Below are 13,828 nucleotides of genomic sequence, written 5' to 3'. Positions count from 1 at the left end.
CTGTCATCATTCACATTTCTGCTCCAAGTGCAATACAGAGTGTCAGCTCTCCATCTGTCTTTGCCTGGCAAACGCACGCGCCCAGCATCCTGCCTCCAGCTACGCTGCCACAGCCAGTTCTGATGGCCCTCCTCGCTTCTCTCTGTTCATTCCAGAACAGGAGGCACTGAGCCCTAAATAAGCTTGCTTTTAGGAGAGAGCCATTTACGGTGTGGTATATTTTATCCAAGGATGCCTGGTGAGTTGAAATTATTGCAGCTCTTTCGGTTTTAAATGAGGAAACGCTAATTGTTTTTTGATAGTATTTTTTTTTTCCTTCTCTCTCTCTCTCTTTTTTTTCCCTTTTAATATAGGGGGTGATTTGCAAGCTGATACGGGTTCGGAGCGATCGTGGATGCTAATTCTGTTGTGTATATGTTTGGGGGAGGGGAATTTGTGTGAGGGAACTGCCAGAGATTATACTTACAGCAGGACTGGATGTTTCAATGAAAAGGGATAGAAATAGCAGAAAGTCACCGGCTTTGTGGGTGCGGGTCTCTGCACGGGGGATCGTTTTTAACGAAGAGAAATGCAGCTTCGGGCTGGCTTTCATGACTGTCAGCTGTACCTTGAATCTGCAAACATTTGATCGGTAGAGATCATTCACAGTGTTCACCCATCAGCTGAAATTAGATCTGTGAAAAGCTGTTTATGTTAGAGAAGTGAAGGAGATTTATAAAGCAAATTATTTCAGCGTTGTCCTAAATCGTAGTCCTTAACTGTCACCATGCAGATCACAGATATATGTTGATTTGAAATAAAACACTAAAAAAATCTGCTGAATTAGAGGAATTGCTGTGGAGCTGGAAATTTTAATAGGCTGGTTTCCTCAGGAAAATATTATCCTTGGATCTTACGGTCGCTTGTCTAATTGATAAGTGTTATTGCCAGTGAAAACGGTGCTTCCATGCAGGGTGATTTGTCTGACAGGTTTTGTGAGACGCTTGACCACGACTGAGCAGATTGAATTTGGTGTGTTTTGTTTGGGTGTTTTTTTTTTTTTCCTTTTGGTCTAAGGGCTGAAGAAAGACATGTGCCTGATTATATAGCAGCCTGTGTCTCTGGATAAAAAAAAGACAGGACTAGAGATCCTACAGCTGGCTGGTTCTTGTGGATTATTTGGGTAGGACAGGCAGAAGAGGCTATCCTTGATCATAGAGAGTCTGTACACCTCGCAGATGGTGTTTTGAAACAGTATCTGCCAGCTTGCTGCAACCACAGTTGCATGTAGGTATTGCCAGTTGTTGGAAGAATGTTTTCCTTTTAGGATTTTTAGACACGGTCGTACCCTACTGCTGGTATGTTTGCTGATCCTCTGGTTGTGACAAGAAAGTGGGCTCTGTTTGCTCAAAGCGCAAGGCTAAGAGGATTTATATGGTTGAAATATGGGCAAATTAATTTGCATAGATAACAACTGAGGACTATGAAAGGTCAATTTAACCCTTTAAACGTCAAATTTGATTTGCATGTGTTACATTCCTGGGAATGTGGTCTTCATTAGAAATATCATGGTAATTCATTAATTTGGAAAACTGCGCATTCTACATAATTTGAATCCTCTGACGTTTCCTTTATATTGTATGAAACTCATTTCCTCGCACGGTTTACTGTCTCTGTGTTTCATTAAGATATTTAAATGTACTAAAACGACACAAATCTTATCAGTTTTGATTCTTCTGTGCATTATTTGAGGGTATTGGCAAACACTGTTGGAATGCCTAGAGTGGAGGTTTTTGAAAACCTATTAAGCCTTTGGCATTTAAATTACTTAATCTACCTACTGGTTAAAATTTCATGCATCTTTAATCAAAATGGCATGCGCTTCACTCAAGTATGTATACCCTTATCAATACTCGTTAAGCTTTACCATTAAATAAATCTTTAATTTCCAGCATTTTCTTAAAGCAGTAGCAGGCAAGAAGTGTATTTTAATGTCAGCTCGGAGTGTTAGAAAACCTTGCACTTGGATACAGAGAATACACTAACAGCTGTGACTGGGAGCATGTGCCAGAATGGAGATACTTGAACAGATCTGACACTTGGCTATTTTTGACACCCATCTGCACTTTTTTACTCTCCTCTAGGATGAACTGCCTCTCAATCTGTTCACAGCATATTTTAGCCCTTTAATATTGTGGTGTTGGGTTTTTTCAAATGGGCATTATTAGCCATCTGGGGCAGATTTTGCATTTTAAAAGTAAGCACATTATGTACAGGAGATTAAAAGGATGTGTATTTTTATGTAATCTGATACTATGTCAGTGCCTTTTGTGTACGTGTGAAGTCTTGATTTCAGAAGCATCCCTTCAGTGATTCTGACATCTGAAGTCCTTCTTTTGGGGAAAGAAGAGGAAGTAATAAAGACGGGTTCTGCTTTATGTGTAGCGATAACACTTTTACACAGAATAAATTTGCCCTTCACAGACAAACTGCTCATACTGTTATAACTGTGACTGGCCGCTCACCTCCTCGCTTCCCCATCAGGGCAAAGCGACAGTGGCGAGGCTTGCTAATGAAACGCTGTAAAAGCGACCCAGCTCTCCGCTCAGGCGCTACTGCAACTCTGGGAAAAGTGTGGAGAAAGATAATCCCGTTAACATGCAGCTTGCAGTAACCGAGTTAACCATTTTGTCATTCTGTGTAGTGAACTCTAGGAAGTGCTTATCTCTAAATAATTGATGCTGGGGGAACAGTGTTCAAATCTTAATACCGTACACCGGTTTGTCCGATTATTGTGAATGTGTGGGATTTTTATTTTTTTTTTTAAGAACTGTTTATTCCGGACTTTATTTATGAAACATTACAAATCTATCAGTCATTTTATAGTACTTTCAAAGAACAGATGTTGGCCTACAAAATGCTTTATTATTGCCCATGGCAGTATTCAGCATGGTTTCCTTAAAAGGACAATCAGTGATCACAGTCATTGTAGCCCAGAAATAATGCTGCTCTTTCAGAAGATGGCCTGGTATTAGGTCAGACCACCCTTTCTTTACTTCTGCTCTCCAGATGTGGCTGCAACTTTTTTTTTTTTTTTCCTACGTTCATGTTTCAAAAAAAATGGATTTGTTTTCAAAATCTGGTTTTACTTAAGACATCTCCATCCTGGAGTGCATTTCATAAATTGCCCACATATTTTTCTTAGCAGAGAACTTAACTGGCTGTAATTTTTAACACATGGCCACATCATGTGATATTTTCAAAACATTTGCACATAGCTTTAAGAAGGTCCCAGCAGAAATGATCCATCATCTCACAGCCAGCCCATTTCTTAACAGCATATCTGCATTTTCCATTTAGCAGAGCTATATATTATTAGCTTACATTTTGGGTAGTAAAACAGTGCATTGCTGATTGTAAAACATGGACTTTATTATCTGCTGAAAATTGATTTGGCATTTATAGCCACTGTGTACTAGACTGGCTTTCTGGTTTTAACATTAGTGCTTGCAAGTGATGATTTGTTTAAAGAACAGAAACAAAATTGCCATGGACATAACTGTTAGTGTCCTAGTAACTGAACATTTGGATTATCCACCTGTTTTTTAAATACATGCATCTAAATGCTGTTATACAGCAAAAGTCTCCTAACAGTCCATTAACCGACTTGTTCTGTTTTAGGTTGCAGTTGCTATGCTGTTATATTAGGACAATTCTGTGCCTTACAGTACAAGTTTCGTGCCAACCCGGGAAAATGTGTCTGGAAATACTTAAGTCCAAGTGTTAACCTTGCATCATTATTCCAATCATCCTACATAATGACTTTATCTGCTTCAGGATTTGGATAGGAGTGAAAAGCTCTTTTCCTAAGAGGACCGTGGGTCGCTGGGTTCTTCAGATACATGTTGTAGGGTTTGGGAGACGACGTGTAATGACTTGCTTTTCAGAGTATTAAAAGTTTCTTCCTCTTTTATGGTAGTAATAAATTCCAAAGTCTGCATGACATTATTGCTCTTATTTCCAGCCCATGGGGCTGAGAACAGTGTCTTGCTACGTGTGCATGGAAAGTAATTAACACATCATGGGATGCAGATCATGCTGCAGAAATAGCTGTTAAGATATATTTTTAAGCAGGGTCCCAAACACTCTGTCCCTGTGAGATTTTGTGCTTTTCAACTCAGACCCTTAGCTGGAGAGGAACAAATGAATCAGTTTCCCAGGACTGGTCCTTCCTTGGTGTGCATAGGGTGTTTAGCACCAATCACATCTTGGCTTGAAGATTTTGGATTCCACACTAATGCATAATTGCCAGTTAAGGCATGATCATCGTAGCTTGCAAATCAATGTGATCTGTGTATATGCAACTTAAAAAAAGACTTGAATACCAATTTTGGGTAAAACAAATTCTAAAATGATGTGATATGGCGATGTGAAAAGTCTAAACAGAGAAGTTCATACCTGTAAGAGCAGAAGAGGGCATAGCATGTGGTCCTTTTCGGGACCTGTACCTATACCTGTACCCATTTTTGGGTTTGTTTACTGCATCTTTTTTTCATCCAAGCATGTACATCAAGGATAACTCTTAACAAAAATTATTTGAAGCCTGATCTCTCGGTACCAGGTCACAGATGAAAGCTAAGTACACAAGACGACTTCTGCACTTGAAGCCGTAGCTGGTTTCCAAACCCAGAATTGCACACCTTTGAATTGCCCTCAACACTCTCCTCGTTCCAGATGCATCACTGTTACAGCTTTAAAGTTTCCTAAGCATGTTGAGCCATATCTGTGCATGCTAAGATCTGTCTCAAGATCGACAGGGTTAAGCAGGCCAGTGCAGAGTTCACACCTGTGTCTTTTTGGAACTGGGACATTTTTTAATCCCAGTTGTTTGCATGGTTGGAGCTGGCAGGTAATCTTGGAGGATGCCTAGTTTATATTTAGAAACACTGGTCTCTTCACAAGTGCAGGCTTACTTTTTGTTGCCAGAAATGCGTGTGGTGTAAGGCGGAGCACAGAACCAGCGATACTGAGGCAAGTAGAGATTAAACTGGGAAATCCACAGGGCATAGCGGCGCTTGGATTTTTACTCATACGCAGATGCAGTCTGGCCATATCGGCCCCCTTGGCAAGGCTGGTTTCATTCAATATCCCACTATGCTAATTCCACATTCACGCAGCTTGTCTGTGAAGCTGGTGAAGCCCTTGCTGTGCTGTACCGTGCTATCTGTATTCACTGGCTCAACTCTCCAGGAGCTCAGCTGTCTCTGCACTGCGTTGCATTTTGCAATGTATATCTGTTATTTCTGCCTCTTCTACGTGTACACAAGAGTCACCAGACAAAGAGCAAGACCAGCGCAGGAGCAGCTTCAACCTTGCTGCCCTTGATCTCGAGGCTTGGTCCCTCCTGAACTGTTTCCTGCTCAGTTCTTGGGCAGGACAAGAGCAATGGAGATTACTCCCATCTGGAATAAGCTGCTGCTGGGTAGTAGCTTTCAGCTTCACTGAGGGAATATATTATAGACTGAGCTCAAGCAAGCAGAAGAAGAATTTGAATTAATGTCTTTAACTTCCAGAGTGAGGCTTCCGTTCGGAAGACTTGAATAAAATCAAAGCTCACCTCTTCTGCCTCGCCTAGCTGTCTTACACAAACCAGTTCTACTTGCCAATCTTCTGAAGGTGAGGATATGGACATCTTTTCTGGAGGAGGGAGTAGTGCTGTGGATCCCATGTCTCCAGGCTCTTGAAAGGAGGGAGTAAACCATCCAATCTCCAGTATTTCCATGTTGGTGAGCTGTAGGCAGTTGCCAGTTAAATATAACTAACTTGATATCATCTTTTCTGCATGAGCTGTCTATAGCTACCTGATGGCAGGGTGTGGAGAAGATGGATGGAGCCAAAATCTTCTCTAAGGTGCACAATGATAGGATGAGAGGCAACACAATGATAGGGTGCGAGTAATGGACCATGATAAATCCCAAGTAGGTATTGGGAAGAAATTCTTCACCATAAAGATGGTCAGACACTGAAAGAGGTTGCCCAGAGGAGTTGTGGTATTTCCATTATTTGAGACATTAAAAAAGCCCTGTTGGGCAAACCACTGGCAACCTAATCTAACTGCACATGCTTGGAGGCAGAAGGGCTTGCACTAGTTGATCTCCTGAGGTCTGTCCCTTCAGCCTGTCTGACAATTCTTTGTTCCTACTGGGTCTATTAGCTGTTTTGGATACCCAGTCCAAGGTACTTGACACCTGTGACCTGTATGGGAGAGCAGTGCAGTCCATAGCACTGGCTTTTGTGTTCTGTTTCAGGGGGAAATTTAAGCAGCGTTGAGCTTCTGGGAACATAAAGTTAATTATTCATTGAATCTGATCTGGAACCATTACTTGATCTGTAACTTGCAGAATTAACTCTGCCTTTGTGTGCTGGTAGAGGAGCAGAATTTTCAGACTCAGTGCTGGCTGAAAGGGCTGCACCTCCTTCCCATGGTAGTTTATGGAGCTGAACTTATTTCTCTGTGCTATTGGGTGTTTTTTAAAAAATTTATTATTTTTTTTCCTACTAGTATTCTCTTCTTTACTGCCAGTTATAGCCTCCTTGTGAGTATTAATTGCAGAACTTGAGACAATAAGTTGCTGGAGACCTTGGGATTTCAGAGGAGCCGCTTCAACTGGAGATTCACAGACCTCTTGGTTTTGTCCCTGTGCTGCAGCACACCACCTGGTAGTAATGTTCTTGCAGCTGGTTTAGGGCTGTAGTGTCCAAAGAGACACGGAACCAATCCAGCTTCTAAAAAATCTCCTGCCCAAATTCCTACGCATAAAGCCACAGCCTTACGTGAGCTTTTCCATTATATTGCATAATGACTTGTGCATTTATTTTGACTTCTTAAAAATAAAACAACTTCATTTTCTAGCTTTTCTGACCTGGCAATCTTGTGAAAATTTCAGGAGGAATAACTACCGGGTAGGACCCACACATCTGAATTTATTTAAAATATCCAACCAGCTATTTCAGTATTAACGTAGACATATGTTCTGCAATAGTGCCTGCAATGTAACCGTGCTTGTAAACTGGTACAAAGTGTAAGTCAAAGGTGGCAGGAAATCTTTCTGAAGTTCAAAAGGAAATATCGTCAGCAGTGGACACAATTATTAAGAGTACCACTCATACAGTTCTCATTCATTATGGATATCCCTTTAGAAGCAGGCTGTAACAAGTTCTGCAGCATTTTTTTGTATTGACAATACCGAGCTAACAAAGACCAAAAGAAGAGCAGAAATAGAAGAGCAAAAGGAATCGGTATTGATCACCTCTTGGAGGAGAGGCTAACAAATAAGGAAGAAAAATGTATTTTGGTAATCCTTCAAGCATACTGCAAGTTTGTGTAGATCTGATGTAGGGTCAGGCCTGTATCATTGTTGGTTAAAAAAAAAGGGGTTCCCTGTAATGAATTGAGATTTGAGGAAGTGGGATTTGCATATTCTTAACTGCTTTCCAGCAAGGTTTGAAATGATGATTCAAGAAGCAGGACTATTTTTACTTTTCAAAGTCCCATCGCTCCTTCCAGCTTATTGATACATCTTTTCTGGGGGTTAATGCACTATTTCTGTCTTCTGTAAGTCATTCAGAAAGCATCTCTAAAATTTAACTTTGTACTCTTTCCGTTCTAATGCTTTATTGGAAATTTCTGAATGTGCTTATAGTCCATTTCTCCAAGCCTTGAGAGCCCTTCTGTGCGTCTTGGGTGCGGACTCTTGTAATCCTCCCTTCCTCTCTGATTCTTCTAGCCATGCTGGGTTCACTGTCTTATTCTGCTCCTGTTTTGAAACCACATCCTGCTGAAGGAGTAATCTCCCGGTTTAGTGATACAGGGCCTTTCCCCTTCCTTCTTTCAGATCTCTCCTTAGTATGTGTTCTGTGAGTCATGCAAACACACATGACTCAAATGGTCTTCCTGCCGCAAGATTACAGTTTGGAAAATATGTGCACTCAGATCATATGAAAATACAGTGATAATTTGATTCTTGCTTCTAAACTGTACATTGCAAATATATTTTGGTGGTAGCCCTTTTAAGCCAGGGCAGCAAGCATGTGTACACAGCCTTGAATTTTCATTGTAGCTGTTTTATAATCCAAATGAATGCCATCTCCATAGACTTTCCTATATGTGACTTCCCCATATCATTCCTTGAATTTTTAAGAGAATCCTTTGTTTAAGATTTTGCACCTTGCAGAGCAACAGCCACATTATTTGCGGTTAGCAAATACAAATTAACATTTATTGTTTTAATTTTATTTTTCCAGTCCATTTCACCACATAATTGTTGATTGTGTAATTATATCTGCTAACTTTGCACGCACTGATTTGTATTCCTGTTAGGAGAAAGTTTGCTAACTGAAGTTTAGAAGAGGTCATTTTCTGTGGACAGTATTTCTGTTTCTTTTAGCTACTGTCTTTGCTTGGAACCGTAGAAGGTATGTTATTTTTTTACTTTTTTTAAAGCATAAACACTATAATGTACAAAATAATCTTTAAAAAACAGAGTTGCAATAACCTTGTTTTTGAGAAAGAATCAGTTCTTGTATCAGTTTTGAAAGTACACACCAAAAAATGCTGAGTGAACCATAAGAACTTTGACAGTTACTAATATGGTAAAGAAAGCTGAAAGATGCTCTTTAAAGGAGCTTTGGTTATGTGTGTAAAAAAAAGGGTATAATTAGGTGTCCAGGGAGGTCAGACGGCACTATCATTGAATAGCTTTGAAAGTCATCAGTTTTCTTCTTGGAAATTGGTTTGCAACAGAGTTTACCATGTCTTTGGTCTTAGTGTTTTCAGTTTTCATTTCTCTACTGGTAGAGGGAAAGCAGTGATAAAATTCAGTTTCTCGTCAGGTGGTCCACCTTGGGTAAGTTCATCCTTCCACAGCGCTGCAGGATCCGCTTGCTGTAGGCTTCTGAAAGAGAGAGCTGCTGTCAATCTAATTCATATTAGATCTTGGAAGTAATTAAAGTTACTTTATTAAAATCAATATTTGATTATTTTACACTGAGATCAGTATTAGACTGCATTGCCTCTTTAGAAAAAAAGGCATGGTCCTTTGCAATTTTTAAAGGGGATCTGTGCAGTAATGAGTTTATGTTTTAGTTTCCTGAATTCCTGATAGTCAATGTAAGCACTTTATTTTCCCCTTGCAAATGGAGGAGAAGCAAGATGGCCTCTCTGGGAATACTATTTGTTGCCTCTCTTTTTAAATTTTTAAAGTATTTTGAAGAACACTGTTCTTGTTTTGTTGTTAATTTACTAACATCTCTCTTTACATTATTCTCTGTGGTTGGAGAAGCAAATCTGTATTTGGGTTTTCTATATTTAATAAGCAAGACCGCTATGCAGGGGATGAATCTTTGCGTGAAACTTTCATTGAGAGCTTGGTAGGAAAGCAGAGTCTTCAGAGAGTGAATAGCAAGTTCTCTGCTGTCTGAGGGAGAGCTCGTGTTGCAGTCTTTCTTTGCCCTCTTCAGACTCCTCCCCATAGACAGAACCAGGTTGTGGTGGAGTAAAGGTTGGACTTGCATGGTTGCTTCTCGGGACAGCTGACCAGCCATGCTTCTTTCTCTGACATGCCAATTGATAGAGTAGTAATCTCCAATTCCTTTCATTTTGAAGAAGGAAAGTGATGGTACTTAATTTTCAGAGACCAGTAGAAACAGAATTCTTTAGTTTATGCTGCTTTAAACCTTTTGCTTCAAACCACTCTTGAAAGTCTATAAAAGCTCCAAAGATAAAAATACAACCTACATTTCAGGTATTGACCAGTGTGCCTGTGTAGAGCCACAAGAGAATTGATATACTCTCTCCTTAGTTAAGTTTTGTATTCTTTCAGAAGGAGCTTTGTGGATGCTGCTGAATAACTTGCTTTTTTTTTTTCTTGAAGGAATACAGAAAATCATGATGCCTTGATTTCATCCTGACACCAGCAAATATGATTGCACGGTTTTGTCTGGGGCATTGGTTCAAGACAGTCTTGAAAGAATGAGTGTCTATTGCTTAATCACGAGGAACGCTTAATAGTTTTGTCACAAGTGTTTTTCTTTTTGGAGGTTGTAAGTGTTTTTGCTGTCTTGCCACACTAGATATAGAATAGATGCCTTGATGAATTACCCAATGGGGATTCTGCTGCAGAAATTGATGCTTGCTAAATCAAAATCAAAGCCTTTTTTTTTGTTTCCTTTGGTCATTACAGTAAAGCTGCTGCTTTTTAAATAAGTCTGCTTACAAGTCTGGGATGTGCACACATTATTGCATGCAATTGCTAGGTTTTGGAGAGCTTTTTGCTAAAAAATAATATGATGTTGCAGGTGTTCTGATACTGTTTTTTTAAAACAGTTGATTGCAAATCTGATGGTAAAAGATGATCAGCAGCTAGCATATATCATCATTTTCTGATCCAAACAGGTTCCTTTGGGAGTCAACTGTGCTGTTTCAGTATGTTGTAATTAAATTGAGTGCTGTTTAGGTGTCAGAAATTACTTTATAATGCAGGATAATGGACTTAAATAGACTTATTTGCACAATGCGAATCATAATCCAGCAAATTGCCCTTAAAGCCTATATATTAAGGAAAAAAACCCATGATCCCCAGTATTCAGTAGGAAGAGAAAAAGGAAAAAAATTGGTCTGATTTCTGACTCAGTCCTTAAGACATCCTTGCATTAGAGTCTATGTGGACTTTAATAGATACTAGAATAATGGTTGTTATTTGTGAATAACAGTAAAACTGTTTTGTTTGAATGAAAAACGTAATGATTTTTTATTTTAGTTAGGATTATATGGGTGGGGGGAAATCCTCATCAACCAGACCTTTTATGCTTGAAATATCCTTCTGTACATGCAAGAGAAAATTCACGTAACTAGCTCTTGTGAGGTTTTGGGAAATGTTAATTCCCAGAAAAGTTTGTGTGAGTTGTGAATACTCAGCATTTTGCAGAATTAGACTGTATTTATGAGAAGGCTAATGTTGTTAGGAAAATAATGGATTTACATGCAGAGTGAGAGCTGTTTGTAAATCAGCAGGTGGTTTCTACAGTATCAGAAATTAGCAAAATATTTACTGCTGTGATTTTTTTTTTCCCCTGAAAAACAAACGTGTTTAAAAACACTTACACATTAAAATTTGAATGAGAAAAGCTGATTTTCTTTTCTTCAGCTGTCTCAGGTCTTTCTTACTTGTGGTACGAATGCACAAACTCTTTTATTTTCAGTCTTTAGGACTTCATTTTATCTTTTGAAGGGCCCAGTAAGAGAGAAAGAAATAAAATAATTTTCTTACAAATTATATATTTCAATAGGAGTCATATTTCTATGAATAGATAGGAGAAATTCAGGTGATACCAGAAAAATCTGTGGTTTAGTTTCATATGCGTATGCACATGCTTTCATACAGAGTGCTAGATTTCATTTCTCTTTAGTCATATAAAAACCTGTTTGGGACTGAACTCGTTAATGATGCAAAGCAGTATTAAAATACTGTACTTCTTTAGAATCATACGTACAGGTCCAAGCAATTCTTTAATCATAAAAGCCAAAGAATGTCATATCTCTAATTAAAAAAAAAAAATCAAAATTCTGTAAACTATTTTGCCTGTGTGCCATTTTCATGCTCTGATATAAAATTAAATGCTGCCCCCTACCCTGTAAGTGGCTGTTGAATTGTGTATCTCTTCTCTGAAAAGGTTTCCACTGTGGTGAAAAAAGGAATTAAGTTCAAAGATCTTTAATCTAGTTTCCTCTGTTTTATTTGGTTACACAGAAAATCTTACCCTTCGCCACTGCCCCCGAGTTCTTCATTCGCCAGTAGTACTGAGGGGGAAATTTGTGCCGCACTACTTATACATAATTTAAAACAATTGTGCTAGTTTTAAACCCAAAGTCTTTCTTAATCTATCATTTATCTCATGATGTTATCTTTTGTACTCGGTACCCTTCAGTAAGCACAGCCTGACACGTCTCGTGGCCTTTACCTTCAGCGATAAAAAAGATTGAAAAGATGCTTGGCACCACCTGGTGAAGATGAGGCAACCCTGGAGAACTGTGCTTCAGGAGCAGGTGACTGATGCTAAGAAATGTGCCAGTCTAGGGATACAGCTGAAGGGCTGGAGTAGGGAAGGGGGAGGGGAAGGAGAGGGGGGAAAAAAAAAGAGCAGGAACATTAATACATCTTCCTGAGGTTTGATGGGACATATACTGCCTACTGTTCCATCTGGTGCTTATGATAGCGTGGCATATTAGCATGCTGCAAGTTCATAATGTATTCAGGGCGAGAAAACACCGCTTGCATACCAATTGAGGCGTCCTCTTTCTTGGAGCTGCCTTTGAATTTCAATGATGTTTATGCCTCCTAAGCCATGACTGAACTGAGCGTTTCCGCTCACAGAGGAATAACAGCAGTGAGGGACTCTGGCTCTTGTGGGTTTTCTTTCTCCTCTCTTTTTATTTTTCTGCTTTGTTTTTGGTTCTTTTCTTCCTGCTCTCTCCTCCCAGCTTATGTTTTTTGTGGAAGCTGAAAGGCAGGTTGAGGTTTGGACTAGCTAATTACATAGCTCCTGTTAATATTACATTAACTTCTGTAGTCTATTACCTTTTTTGCTTATCTCAAAATGCGTAAATGTTCTTTTTATGACATTTTGACAAAATTACTCTAAAAGCAGTGTCATGAAGCATTTAAAAAATAGCATGTTGCAGTTCTGCTTTGTATTCAGGTTTCCTGTACTGCTAAATTGAGAACAAACAATACCCTGAATTCCGCATTTCATGGTAAATTATTTGGGCACTGCATCTTCAAAGACTTGATTTTAACTTCAAGTGTGCGACCATAATAGGATAAGTATCTGAAGTTGAGCAGGTATGTAAGTCTTTGTAAGAGTGAGGTATTTTTATCGATCCCTTGCAGGAAATGTACTGATATGTTCATTTTATTTCTCCCTACCCTGTCCTCTTTGAAATGCTGCTGAGATTGACACTCAGCCGGAGACAATCTCAAAACTGCACCAAAGAAACTCTTGACTGCACGTTTTCTTTCTGAACTTGTCAAAGATAGCGATCCTTTTGTGGCTCAGTGCTGAGAATCGCTCTGCAGCCCTCCTTCCTGCAGGTTTTGAAAGTGTGAAGTTTACATACAGGGCAGGGTATTTGATGTGGGATTTTCAAGCGATGGGAGTAATACATGAGTACTAGTCACATTTGCCTTTGTTGGTGACTGTGCTACTAAACCACTTCGCATGTTTTGAAAGTCCTACCCTGAAAGAGGAGACAAAGCTTGCTGCTTGAAGAGGGAAGAATATGAAAACAGTTTCTGTAGTACAGACCAGGTTAATGAATGCATTTGGTATCTAGTCTGCTGCCTGCACAGCTGGACTCTTGCTCCTGCCCAGAACTGACTGTGGTTTGAGGCTTTAGCTTAATCTTTAATGCGTATGACTGTCATGCTAATATAACTTTAATAAAAATGTACTAGGTAGCAATTTGAACTCCTTCACTCTGATTTAATATTAATCCACTTGATTACTAGAAAAGAAAAGATCTTGCTATAGAACTGATCGTTTCTTTCAAATACATCCAGCCGTGACTTTAATAAATACATATTTTCAGACAGTCATTTAGCCACTCTTGCATAGAAACAAAATGAAAAATGCATTAGTCATCTTGACAAAGATTAAATTGACTTCTTTTGGTTCACTATCCGTGTATCTGTTGTCTGATGGCTTAAGAACATTCCTTGTTTATTGATAGTGCATTTAGACCTAGATATTAATGTCTTGGCTTAAATGCTAATTTTTTTTTCTTAATACATTC

The 13,828-nt window shown here is 39.1% G+C and overlaps 1 protein-coding gene across 6 annotated transcripts in view; it reads left to right on the top strand.

The window, feature by feature from the left end:
- Positions 1-13,828, top strand: part of RUNX1T1 (RUNX1 partner transcriptional co-repressor 1) — a 116,673-nt gene that overhangs the window by 34,638 nt on the left and 68,207 nt on the right. The window contains exon 1 of one of the 6 annotated variants that reach the window (XM_086741007.1): positions 11,963-12,082. The exons of the other annotated variants lie outside the window; for them this stretch is intronic. The gene's annotated coding sequence lies outside the window, so the exon portion shown is untranslated. Of the gene's footprint in view, positions 1-11,962; positions 12,083-13,828 lie in introns of those variants that run through there. 6 annotated transcript variants of the gene reach the window in all.

The sequence above is a fragment of the Chlamydotis macqueenii genome, chromosome 2 (assembly GCF_036417535.1).
Source record: "Chlamydotis macqueenii isolate bChlMac1 chromosome 2, bChlMac1.mat, whole genome shotgun sequence".
In the NCBI taxonomy this organism is placed as follows: Eukaryota; Metazoa; Chordata; class Aves; order Otidiformes; family Otididae; genus Chlamydotis; species Chlamydotis macqueenii.
Note: the sequence above shows the minus strand (reverse complement) of the source record. Positions and strands in the feature narration are given on the sequence as shown.